This window comes from Wyeomyia smithii, chromosome 2 (assembly GCF_029784165.1).
Source record: "Wyeomyia smithii strain HCP4-BCI-WySm-NY-G18 chromosome 2, ASM2978416v1, whole genome shotgun sequence".
Lineage (NCBI taxonomy): Eukaryota > Metazoa > Arthropoda > Insecta > Diptera > Culicidae > Wyeomyia > Wyeomyia smithii.
In genome coordinates, this window is record NC_073695.1 from 22,792,233 (window position 1) to 22,804,566 (window position 12,334).

The following is a 12,334-nucleotide window of genomic DNA, read 5'->3' on the forward strand; positions in this document are numbered from 1 at the left end:
ATGTTTCTTTTCTCTGGAAATATTTTCTATTATTAAAAAAGTTTGCATCTTTGAAGGTGTTAAGCATTTTTTATTACATTGAAGCTGATTCCCTAATAGTGTAGTTTTTCAACAACAAGAAAAGTAGTTGTTCATAAAAAAAAAAATTATTAGTTAAGTTATGGCCGTTTCCTCCGAAACGCTTTTTATTGAAGAGGCTTGCTGTGATAACGATGAAGGCCCAGCAAGTCTACTGGAATCATAGAACCCATAGAGTTTTATTAGTTGTCCAGTTCTTCAACGATCATTTTTATAACTAACATATTCATATTAGTTACATATTCATATTACATATTACATATTCCGTTTTTTACTTAAAAAAAGAACTCTCTTTACAAAAAAAAACTAGGTTTGGGCGCTAAATATAGTATCAACCTTTTTTTTCGGAAAACATAGAAACAGATGAAGAACATCGATGGAATAATTTTTCGGCAATCGGCAAAGCCATTTTTTGCAAAACACCATATCAATATAATCGCGTAAAAAGTTACAGGTTTAGTTTGTGGAGCCATGACGAGGCGCGCTTCAAATCGCTTCCACTGTCTCCCTATTGCTAAAATTTCTATGGAAATTTGAAAAAAAAATTAATAATGCGCTCCTTGTGAAAACGCTACCGTCTGCCGGGGTGAGATTAAGCCACGGGGGTGAGATTGAGCCAAAACGGGAAATGTTTGCATGTTAAATTACTTGAGATTTCTAGAACCTAATGCCTCAAACTCAATATTGTATGAAACATGACATATTTATTCACAACTTGAAATAGAATATAGATAATATTAGTGAACTGTTTTACTTAAATAATGTTCCAAAGTGCAGGCTGAAAAACACGCGCAAATAACGTTACCAAAAAATGTCCCATGCAAACCAACCCGATCAAGAAATTACATCAACTTACTGCTCAGATGGTACGTTAGGATGTCGTCCCCAATGTGTTGAGGAAATATTATGCATTGAATCTGTGATGGCTCAGAAAATAATTTTTTTCCAAACTGTACACTTTTCGAGCTCTTTTGGGGTGAGATTGTGCCAAGCTATAATGAACGGTACAGAGTGCGGAATTCACATTCACGACAAAATTATATCAGTATACACCAAAACACTTGCATTGTTTACATAGGGTATGTTGTCTAGCTGTGGTATTATTTGACATAATGACTAAATGCTTGAGAACAGTAAGCTAACAACTGTTAGATGGAAATTTACAATGACTGAAATTACTTATGGAATGTAACAAAGTTTTGTACACCTATTCTATTAAAACTGACGACTTTTAAAGCAAGGAAGGAGGGTTGTGGGTACGTTTGCAGCAGTTTTGAGATCTCCAATGGAATATACAGTGGTCAATGACACCAAATATCCAAGTATGATGACAGTTCTACAAGGTATGCTATTCACGTCAATGCATTAGTATTAGTGATCGTTATGAACTTTTTCCAATTTTGTATGAAATTTGAAATGATTTTGCATTTTAAACTAAACTAATAAAACATACTTCCCTGAAAAGTTAAAGAAATGATGTTGATACATGTTTTATTTGTGGGGAATACATAAACATGCTGCGGTTTAGGTAAAATATGCTAGTTTTCATCAATTTGCCGGTAACCTTTTTGCACTTTTCGGTTTTTTCTTGTACTCTAATAGCGCTTCTAAATAGAGTCGCTTATGTTTCATACAGTAACAAAAGGCATGAGCTATGACAATGACTAAGATTATGCTCCAACTATTAGAAATATAGCATTTTTATATATTTGATTTCGACATATTGTCGCAATTTTTCACACTAAATCTAAATTAATATCAATTTCAGTGTGTTTCAACTGGAGATTCACTCTCCAACCAAAAAAATCAGATATAAAACAACATAAAACGAGAAATTTCCAAAAATGTTCTGAATTCCATACAAAACGCGAAATTTTTCATAACGAGATTTGTTTGTGTGCGTGGATAGACAAAAATGTAGCATACCTTGTAGAACTGTCATCATACTTGGACCAAATATCTTAAATACCAATATAGTTCACTTACGTGAAATTATGAAGACAAATTGAAAATGACAGAAGCGTTTGTCACCTTTTCAACCGCTAGGTGCGCCACTTCTGATTTTGTTCTACATGACATGCGAAAAAGAGTAACTTCTGACAATAATATTACCCTAATGGGTACACTGAAAAAAATGCACATTTTATTGTGAAGTGGACTCGGCCGAATATTTTATAATAATAAAGTTCGCCTATGTATGCGGTAATCCATGGGTGATGTTCCACGGTTTGTACGTTTGTCGACCTCCGACAATATTTTGAGTTGTAAAATAGCGATTTCCGGTGACTGGAAAACTGCCGAAAATGACCAAATACCACCTAATTTGGATGTTTCTTTATCCAGAATGACGCTCAGCGGCCAGAAATTGTCTCTGAACACCATTTTAAAATCCAAGATGGCGACTTCCGGTTTCTGAGAAACAGCGAGATATGACCAAATACCACCCAATATGGGTATTTCTGAAATCGTGATGATGCACTGAAACCACAAATCGACCTTAGACAACATTTTGAGTTGTAAAACGGCGACTATTGGTGACTGGAAAACTGCCGAAAATGATCCAAAACAACCAAATATGGGCGTTTCTTTAACCAGAATGATGCTCAGAGGCCAGAAATTGTCTCCAAATGCCATTTTGAAATCCAATATGGCGACTTCCGGTTCCTAAACAACAGTGGCAAAAGACCAAATAACATTCATTATGGGTATTTCCGGGATTGTTATGATGCACTGAAGCTACAAATCGACCTCAGACAACATTATGAAATGTAAGATGACGACTTCCGGTGAATGGGAAACTGCCGAAATGACCAAATACCACCCAATATGGGTATTTCTTCAACCGAATGATACACAGGAGCTAGAATCGACCACAGACACCATTTTGAATTCTAAGATGGTGACTTCCGGTTTCTGGAAAACTGCCGAAAATGCCTAAATAACACCTATTATTGGTGTTTCTTAAACCAGAATGACGCTCAGGGGCCAGAAATTGTCTCCAAATGCCATTTTAAAATCCAGGGTGGTGACTTCCGGTTCCGGTTCCGGTTAAATAATAGTTTTCGCATAACAGTTGTTATCACTAATTATGTTTGTTTTGTTGAATATTTTTTGTATATAACATAAAATAAAGCTTTTAAACCAATTACAACATTATATGTATCCATACTTAAATTTAGAAAATCTATAACGAGCGTCTTAGCAGAGTGATTGAGATCAATCAAAGAAATAGTTATCGGTTTCCGTTATACTCTACTAAATTTTTTGGAAATAAATATTGAAATTCAGTCCGCAAATATATATTTCGACTGTGACGTACAGTCTTCCTCAGTGCTTATGTGGACTGGTGGACATATGTGGACAACCATTGTGCGGTTTCTCCTTTTATCTTTTTCACGAGGTAATTGAAACATTCATTTAATTGTACACTTCGTGGCCTGATTATTGAGCTTGAGCTTGACGGCCGCACATTTCGTTGTTGCTTCCCGTGATGAATCTGAGCTAGTGAAGTTACACAGGGAACCACGTATATAGCAACTTGGGATTAGTTTACCATTTACACGTCGTGGCCTGATTATTTGAATATTTCTTCTTCGTGCTTCAATAAGCTACATCTATTATATTAACAATATTTAACTCCCGGAATGGCGTTAGTTTTACACACAAACAATATACGCACGAAATCTGCAGCATATTTTTTTCTGTGAAAGTATGAAATTGAGTCAACTAAATCCAAAATTGAGTAAATTCAGTTTCGTGTGTGAGAATGGCGGTTACACGCTCACAGAAATTCAACAACGATGCACAGTGGTACAGTAAGGCAATGTAGGCGGACATGAGTTTTTCGACGCGATTTTGTGGTTTTAGAGTAAAATTTTTTTCTAAGAACTTGTTTCTTATATTTAGTCTATTTTTTATGTGCAAATGAAAATTAGAGTGGTCCTGAAATCGACTAAATAAAAAACTAACTTTTTTATTTGCAGAAATAAATGTATACATTCATCGGCACAGTTGTAGATCAACTAATTTTAAGCAACTTTCGGTATTTTTTCACAATATTTATACAATATTTGGTCTTTCAAATGATACCAAAAATATTATTCATGTTTGCCCTAAACGGAGACATCAATGTATTAAAAGGGCCTATTTTTAAAATAGAAATAGTGAAAACTCTTCATCCGTACAATATATCGGCAATGTTTTTTCGTCAAAATTGGCGTATTTTTGATTAAAGTTACCGAAGAAAACTTTGTTTTTAAATTTGAATTGAAAAAATAGAGCGAAAAGGCTGTTTTTGGAAACCAAATTTAATGTCTACAAAAAAGTTTTTTTACAGAGTTACTTAGAATTAGTTGGTCTACAAGTTTGCCAGAGAATGTTTACAATTATTTATGCAAATAAAAACAAGTTAGTTTGTTTCTATTTCGTTGATTTTAGGACCACCCTAATTTTCATTCGCACATAAATAGAGGACTATGTATAAGATAAAACTTTTTACAAAAACTATGGCTTTAAACCGCAAACCAAAATCGCACCGAAAAGCTTATGTCCGCCTAAATTGCCTTGCTGTACCACTGTGCAATGAGCTTAGTTACCTTTTTCACCACAAAAGGGGGTTTTCCCTGTCTGTCTTCAAGGAAATATATGGGAAATTCGAGAGTGAACTATATTGTTATTTTAAGTTATTTGATGACACATAATAATTGAAGCGAAAAGTCTTCTCAGGCTTTATGTCCTAACGTTTTCCCTTTCTAAGCTACCTGGAGACGCCACTATGTGTTTAGAAACTGTCCATGAGCCACGTTTTCATAACTGGTTACTCAAGATATTGATTTGATCCAGTCATACATTTTTCTATAATTTATATAAAACGTTATTTCTGGTCAACCCCCTACAGCCCCTTAATAGTCCACGTTGTTTATGGTCGTCCCTATACTTACTGTTTTATCATGTTATTCATGTGGATTATTCGTAGATACACTACTGTTCATTAAACAGAACTTAAATTTTGTTTTTGGCACAATCTCACCCCTTAGAAGGGGTGGAATTAGGCCAAAGTTCATTCAATTTAAGCAAAATTATAGTTTATTGTAACTTGACCATATTTGCGGCAGTCGTTAACTTAACATTTAAGTGTGCATTGACGTGATTTGGATCAAACTCATTGCCTAAATGTGAGCATTACAAGCTAAAAAACAAAAACGTGTCCTTTTTTTGGCACAATCTCACCCCGGCAGACGGTCTGTATTTTCATCTGTTTTCACTGCGTTGAAGAAAATCAAAAGTTGCCAAATCAGTTTCGGTTAATACGAAAAAATCATACTGAAAATGTTGAATCATTCCGACATAATTGACATAAATCGACAGCACTGCAGTGGTTACCTAGGCTACCAATTTTGCACGTAAACAACTACAGCGGATACCTAGGTAACCTACTGCGACGGTCTGCGGTTACGTTCATTCATGATAATGTGATTCATTCATGATTAGCAGTGTGACGAATATGGGGGCGTCGTGAGATGAATAATTGAGCAGTGATTTAAGTTTTGAGATGGATATGGAAGCGTTGTGAAAAATGGTTTGTTGTCCAAAATTCAGGATAAATCTAGCTAATTCTACTAAATTTACAATGCTGGGTGATTCCATAAGAGTACGCAAGCGTATTTTGTTTATTTGTTCAATTATTTCGTGAAAATTTGGGGTTTTGATCCGTGCATTCTTCGTGAATATCGGCTTAAAGAGATGATTGATGGAACAAATACCCTACATCTCATGATTTGTACAAGTTACAACTAAACTTGAATCCATTAATTCTTTGAAGCGAGTTTCCACCATTGCTCGTTGGGTTTCAGTAACGTTCTTTTTTACACGGTTTTTTTTTACGCGGGTTGCTTTTCTTAATTACTCAAAAATGGTACAAGACATCGACCTCATTTCAATCACGTTTTCCGTTTTAAGCCAAATGTGATCATATATCCGTTTTCAAAAAAAAACACAATTATTGGTGTAAATACTGAAAATGTAAGAGCCAGGTTGTAAGAGGTGCCACCGCACGTTGTTTTGATGTTCTCCTATTTGGCTGAAATTTTCAGCGTTTGTTTGTCTATTCAAGGTAGAAGGTTTTGCAAAATTTCCATTTTTTTTTCATTGAGGTTAAGTAGGGTAAAACGGCCCTTGAAAATGATGAGTCCAAAAACGTCCAAATATTAAAAAGTGCAATAACTCCTGTTAGACTTGATGGATTTTTCTTCAAATTGGTGGTATTATTCTAGACTGAGAGTACTTCAAAACGCATAGTTACAATATAAATGATATATGATATATATATGACGAAAAAAATATTTTTGTTGGAAAATACTTGGCGATTTTCAGGGTACTATTTTCTCTACAGAGAAAGGTTAAGAACCCGAAGTATCCATTTTATAAAACAACTAAAGAGCTTTTATTTGATATAAAATCCAGATGCATAATTTGGAAACTGACTATAAAGGACTGAAGTTTTTTTTTTCTTTTTCACTAGGTTTAAAGAAAAGCATCAAACCTGGTTTAAAGAAGGCGAAAAGAGTGCCCAAACACCGATACTATTTATAGGGTATTCTTTCGAGATCTTCGTAATTCACTTCTCATAGAGATCTGTTTCCAAATGTTCGGAAAGTACTCATACACTGACGACGATGTTAACGTATCTTAAACTTGATTTATATGTATTTAAAAATCGTTAGAAGCGATGTTTTTCTATCGCTGGTTGTGACACACCAATAGCACTTTTCAGCACCCCAAAATCATTCAAATAATGTAGTTTTTTCTAACTTTTGCCAAAATGTTACTATTTGTGATAGAAACTACGCAAAAAGCATATGTTTGAAATCTCGCCTTTCTTCTTAGTGTTCTTTTTTCGTCAACGTGTGCGCCGATAAGTAGTTGTTCACTTTACACTACACTTTTAATCTACTTAATTTTTAATTCTATCACTTTTACTTATCATCATTCGTTGTTTTGCTTTCGTCTCGATTAGACGCAAATTGTTTATCTCCGTTTGAGTTCGCAAAATAACAATACACGAGTTATCGTACGGGTGTTTTTTTGTCGATTAGTTCTTGTGTTGCGCGATAACAATAGCCTATTGTATATCGGCAGAAACATCTGCACACTGGTAGGGGCAGGCTACCCCGCCAGTGATTCGATACGCAGCTGATATATCAGCAAGAATAATTCTCCCGCACCGCTGTTACCCCGCTAGCAGCACGGACCACCATACGATCGAGCGAGTGGAAGTCAACTACAAGTGGCATCTACAAGGTCGCGTGTAAGATACGGCCACTGTGTCACAACACGAAGCTGGATCGTCATTGTTTGTTCTGCGGAGACACTCGATTAATCCAACTATCAGCCGTGAGGTCGTGACTTAGACGTTCGGTGAAGTATTACATTTAGAATTTTTACTATAATTATCAATATTATTACTATGTTATAATATTATTATTAGTATTATTATTGATATTATTATTATTGTTATTATTATTATTATTACTACAATTATTATTATTATTATTATTATTACTACATTGAATATTATCAAATTGGCAAAGACCTGGCAAAACATTTTTCGGCCGTAACCGAGATTACGAAGGTGAGACCGAACAAACTGCGAGTTGTCGTGAGTAGCTTGAAGCAAGCAAACGAAATTGCTGGCTACGAGCTCTTCACGAGAGAGTATTGCGTGTACATCCCTGCCAAGGATGTAGAAATCGACGGTGTGGTTACCGAGGGGAATCTCACTGTCGATGACATTTTGCGTCATGGAGTCGGCTGTTTTAAAAACCCCTTGATGCAAAGTGTAAAGATACTGGATTGCAAGCAATTGCATTCAGTATCCATCGAAGAAGGGAAGAAGAAATTCCTCCCTTCGGATTCCTTCCGAGTAACATTCGCCGGATCCGCGCTGCCGAACTACGTCCGCTTGGACAGAGTTCGTCTACCTGTACGCCTGTTCGTACCGCGGGTCATGCATTGCCAAAACTGTAAGCAGTTAGGTCACACAGCCACCTACTGCTGCGACAAGGCACGCTGTAGCAAGTGCGGAGGCAATCATGCTGAGAACGCTTGCAGTGGGGATACTGAAAAGTGTCTTTATTGCGAGGGAACTCGGCATGACCTTCCGGCATGTCCCGCGTACAAACAGCGCGAGGAAAAAATTAAGCGTTCCCTTAAGGAACGATCAAAGCGCTCTTTTGCAGAAATGCTTAAGAGGGCTGAGCCACCCTTGACAGGTAACATCTTTTCCTTCTTGCCAATTGATGAGGGTACATCTGACGATCCCGTCGAAGGGTGTTCCTATGCCTTTCCAGAGGGATCTAGGAAGAGGAGAATGCTCAACTCTCCTAATCTTTCTCGCAAAGGTCGTAAGATAACCCCTAGCGGAATGACCAATAAGACAACACAAAAAGGAAGCGGTGAAGAAAAACCGAAGCAAGTACCCCCCGGTTTTAATTTCAAATCAAACCAGGAGTACCCACCGCTTCCTGGGGCACCATAAACCCCTCGTGCACCCATTTCTCGATCAGAAGATAAAAAAGAAACAGGGTTCATAAAATTTTCTGATATTGTGGACTGGATATTTAAAACATTCAACATACCAGATCCCCTACAAAATATTCTTCTTGCCCTTTTTCCTACAGTGAAAACCTTTTTGAAGCAACTAGCAGCAACTTGGCCCCTCATTTCAGCTATTATATCTTTCGATGACTAATACGGCGAAAGAGGTTAGGAATTTTTTCACTGTATTACAGTGGAATTGCAGAAGTATCATCCCCAAATTCGATTTATTTTCTCATTTGATGAATACATACAATTGGGACGCATTCGCGCTCTGTGAAACCTTTCTCAATTCGAACGATCAACTCAATTTCCACGATTTTAACATTATTCGTCGAGATCGAGACTCACACGGTGGAGGGGTACTTTTAGGGATCAAAAAGTGCTATTTTTTCAGAATCGACCTCCCCTCGATCTCGAATATTGAAGTTGTTGCCATTCAAACGAATTTGAATGGAAAAGACCTTTGCCTTGTTTCGTTATATATTCCCCCATCCGCGCGGATTGAACAGAAGCAACTCCTTGATATAGCAGAATTGCTCCCCGCACCTTTTATGATTTTGGGAGATTTTACCTCTCACTGTTCGCTATGGGGGTCGCTGTACGACGACAACCGATCTTCTTTAATTTGCAACTTGATCGACGACTTCAATATGACACTTTTGAATACTGGGGAAGCGACACGTGTACCTAATCCTCCAGCACGTGAAAGCGTGCTTGACCTATCCCTCTGCTCGACATCACTAGCGTTAGATTGCCAGTGGAAAGTAATCAACGATCCCCACGGTAGTGATCATCTTCCAATGGTTATATCAATTGCTAATGGTTCAACTCCCCCGAACCCAATCAATATTTCCTACGACCTTACACGTAATATTGATTGGAAGCGTTATGAGTCTATTATAGCGGAATCTATCGAGACTCACGAGGAACTTGAGGGCTTGATAATCGACGCCGCGACTCAAGCTCAGACGAAACCGATACCCGGGGTAACGATTAGACAGCGCCCTCCCAACAAATGGTGGGACAAAGAGTGCTCTGAGCTGTACGTGCGAAGGTCCGCGGCGTATAAGGACTACCGGGAGTACGGCACTGTCAACCTGCTTCGAAAGTACGAGGCACTGGGCAGGCAGATGAAGAGCTTAGTAAAGGCGAAAAAACGCGGGTACTGGCGGCGGTTCGTAAACGCGTTGTCGAGGGAAACAGCGATGAGCACTCTTTGGGATACTGCCAGGCGCATGCGGAACCGTGACGTTTCGAATGAAAAGGTCTGTCCGGACTCTGTACCGGAACAGAAAACCTTTCGCGACGCGTTTATAGTAACTACGGAAGAGCCTCCATTTTCGATGTTGGAATTTTCAATGGCTCTCCTGACGTGCAACAATAAGGCTCCAGGGTTAGATAGAATAAAATTCAACCTGTTGAAGAATCTACCCGACTCTGCAAAAAGACGCTTGTTGAATTTGTTCAACAAGTTTCTTGAGCTAAATATTTTTCCGCATGACTGGAGGGAGGTAAAAGTCATTGCTATTGGGAAACCCGGGAAACCTGCCTCTGATCACAATTCATATAGGCCGATTGCGATGCTCTCTTGCCTCCGGAAATTAATGGAGAAAATGATCCTCTTACGGTTAGACAAATGGGTCGAAACAAACGGTTTACTTTCAGATACTCAATTTGGCTTTCGCCGGGGCAAAGGGACGAACGATTGCCTAGCGTTGCTTTCTACTGAAATTTAAGTCGCATTTGCTCGGAAAGAGCAAATGGCTTCTGCGTTCTTGGATATTAAGGGGGCTTTTGACTCTGTCTCTGTAGAAGTTTTAAGCGCGAAACTTCATTCGCAGGGACTTTCACCAAATTTGAATAACTTTTTGCTCAACTTGTTGTCAGAAAAGCATATGTATTTCTCACATGGCGATTCGACAACTTCCCGAATTAGTTACATGGGCCTTCCCCAGGGCTCATGTTTAAGTCCTCTCTTATATAATTTTTACGTCAATGACATCGATGAATGTCTTGCAAATTCATGCACGCTAAGGCAACTTGCAGACGATAGCGTTGTATCCATTACTGGTAGCGAGGCTAGCGATCTGCAAGGACCATTGCAAGATACCTTAGACAATTTGTCTGAATGGGCTCTTAAGCTGGGTATCGAATTCTCTCCGGAGAAAACTGAGTTGGTCGTTTTTTCTAGGAAGCATAACCCAGCTTGGCTGCAGCTCGTACTAACGGGTAAAACGATCTCTCAGGTTTTAGTCGCTAAATATCTCAGGGTCTGTTTCGACTCTAAATGCACCTGGGCTTGTCATATTAGGTATCTGACACAAAAATGCCAACAGAGGATTAATTTTCTTCGTACGATTACCGGAACCTGGTGGGGAGCCCACCCAGGAGACCTTCTGAGGTTATACCAAACAACAATACTGTCAGTTCTTGAGTACGGTTGTTTCTGCTTTCGCTCCGCTGCGAACACGCATATTTTGAAACTAGAAAGAATACAATATCGTTGTTTGCGTATTGCCTTGGGTTGCATGCAGTCGACCCATACGATGAGTCTTGAAGTGTTAGCGGGTATTCTTCCGTTGAAACATCGTTTTTGGAATCTCTCTTACCGGTTGCTAATTCGATGCACAGTTATGAACCCATTAGTAATTGAAAATTTCGAGAGGTTGGTCGACCTTAAATCTCAATCCAGATTTATGACTTTATATTTTGACTATATGGCTCAAGATATTAATCCTTCTTCATACGATTCCTCCAATGTCGCACTTTTAGATACTTCTAATAATGCTATATTCTTCGACACCACCATGAAACAAGACATTTCTGGTATCCCGGATCAATTGCGACCCCAAGAGATCCCTTGGATTTTTTCCAATAAGTTTAAACATGTTAGTTATGATAAAAGGTTTTACACTGACGGATCTAATCTAGATGAGTCCACTGGCTTCGGTGTTTTCCACGAAAATTTTACCGCCTCCTACAAACTCGATGCTCCTGCTTCCGTGTACGTCGCAGAACTTGCTGCTATTCAGTACTCTCTTGGAATCATCGAAACCCTACCCATAGACCACTACTTCATCTTCACAGATAGTCTCAGTGCCATTGAGGCTCTGCGATCGATGAAGCCTGTGAAGCACACCCCGTATTTCCTGGGGAAAATACGGCGGTTTAAGTGCTTTAACAGATAAAAATTACCGGGTTACCTTAGCGTGGGTCCCTTCTCATTGCTCGATTCCGGGTAATGAAAAGGCTGACTCTTTAGCTAAGGTGGGTGCTATTGATGGCGATATTTATGAAAGACCAATTGCTTATGATGAATTTTATAGCATTTTGCGTCAGAGAACACTCAACAGTTGGCAATCATCATGGAACTCAGATGAACTGGGACGGTGGCTACATTCCATTTTTCCTAAGGTATCGACGAAAGCATGGTTCAAGGGGTTGGATGTAGGTCGGGACTTCATTCGCGTGATGTCCAGACTTATGTCCAATCACTACACGTTAAACACGCATCTCTTTCGTATAGGGCTTGTAGACAGTAATCACTGCGTTTGTGGCGATGGCTACCATGACATCGAGCATGTTGTTTGGTCGTGTGCCGAATTCTGTGATGTTAGGTCCGAGCTTATAGATTCCCTCCGGGCCCGAGGAAAACAAC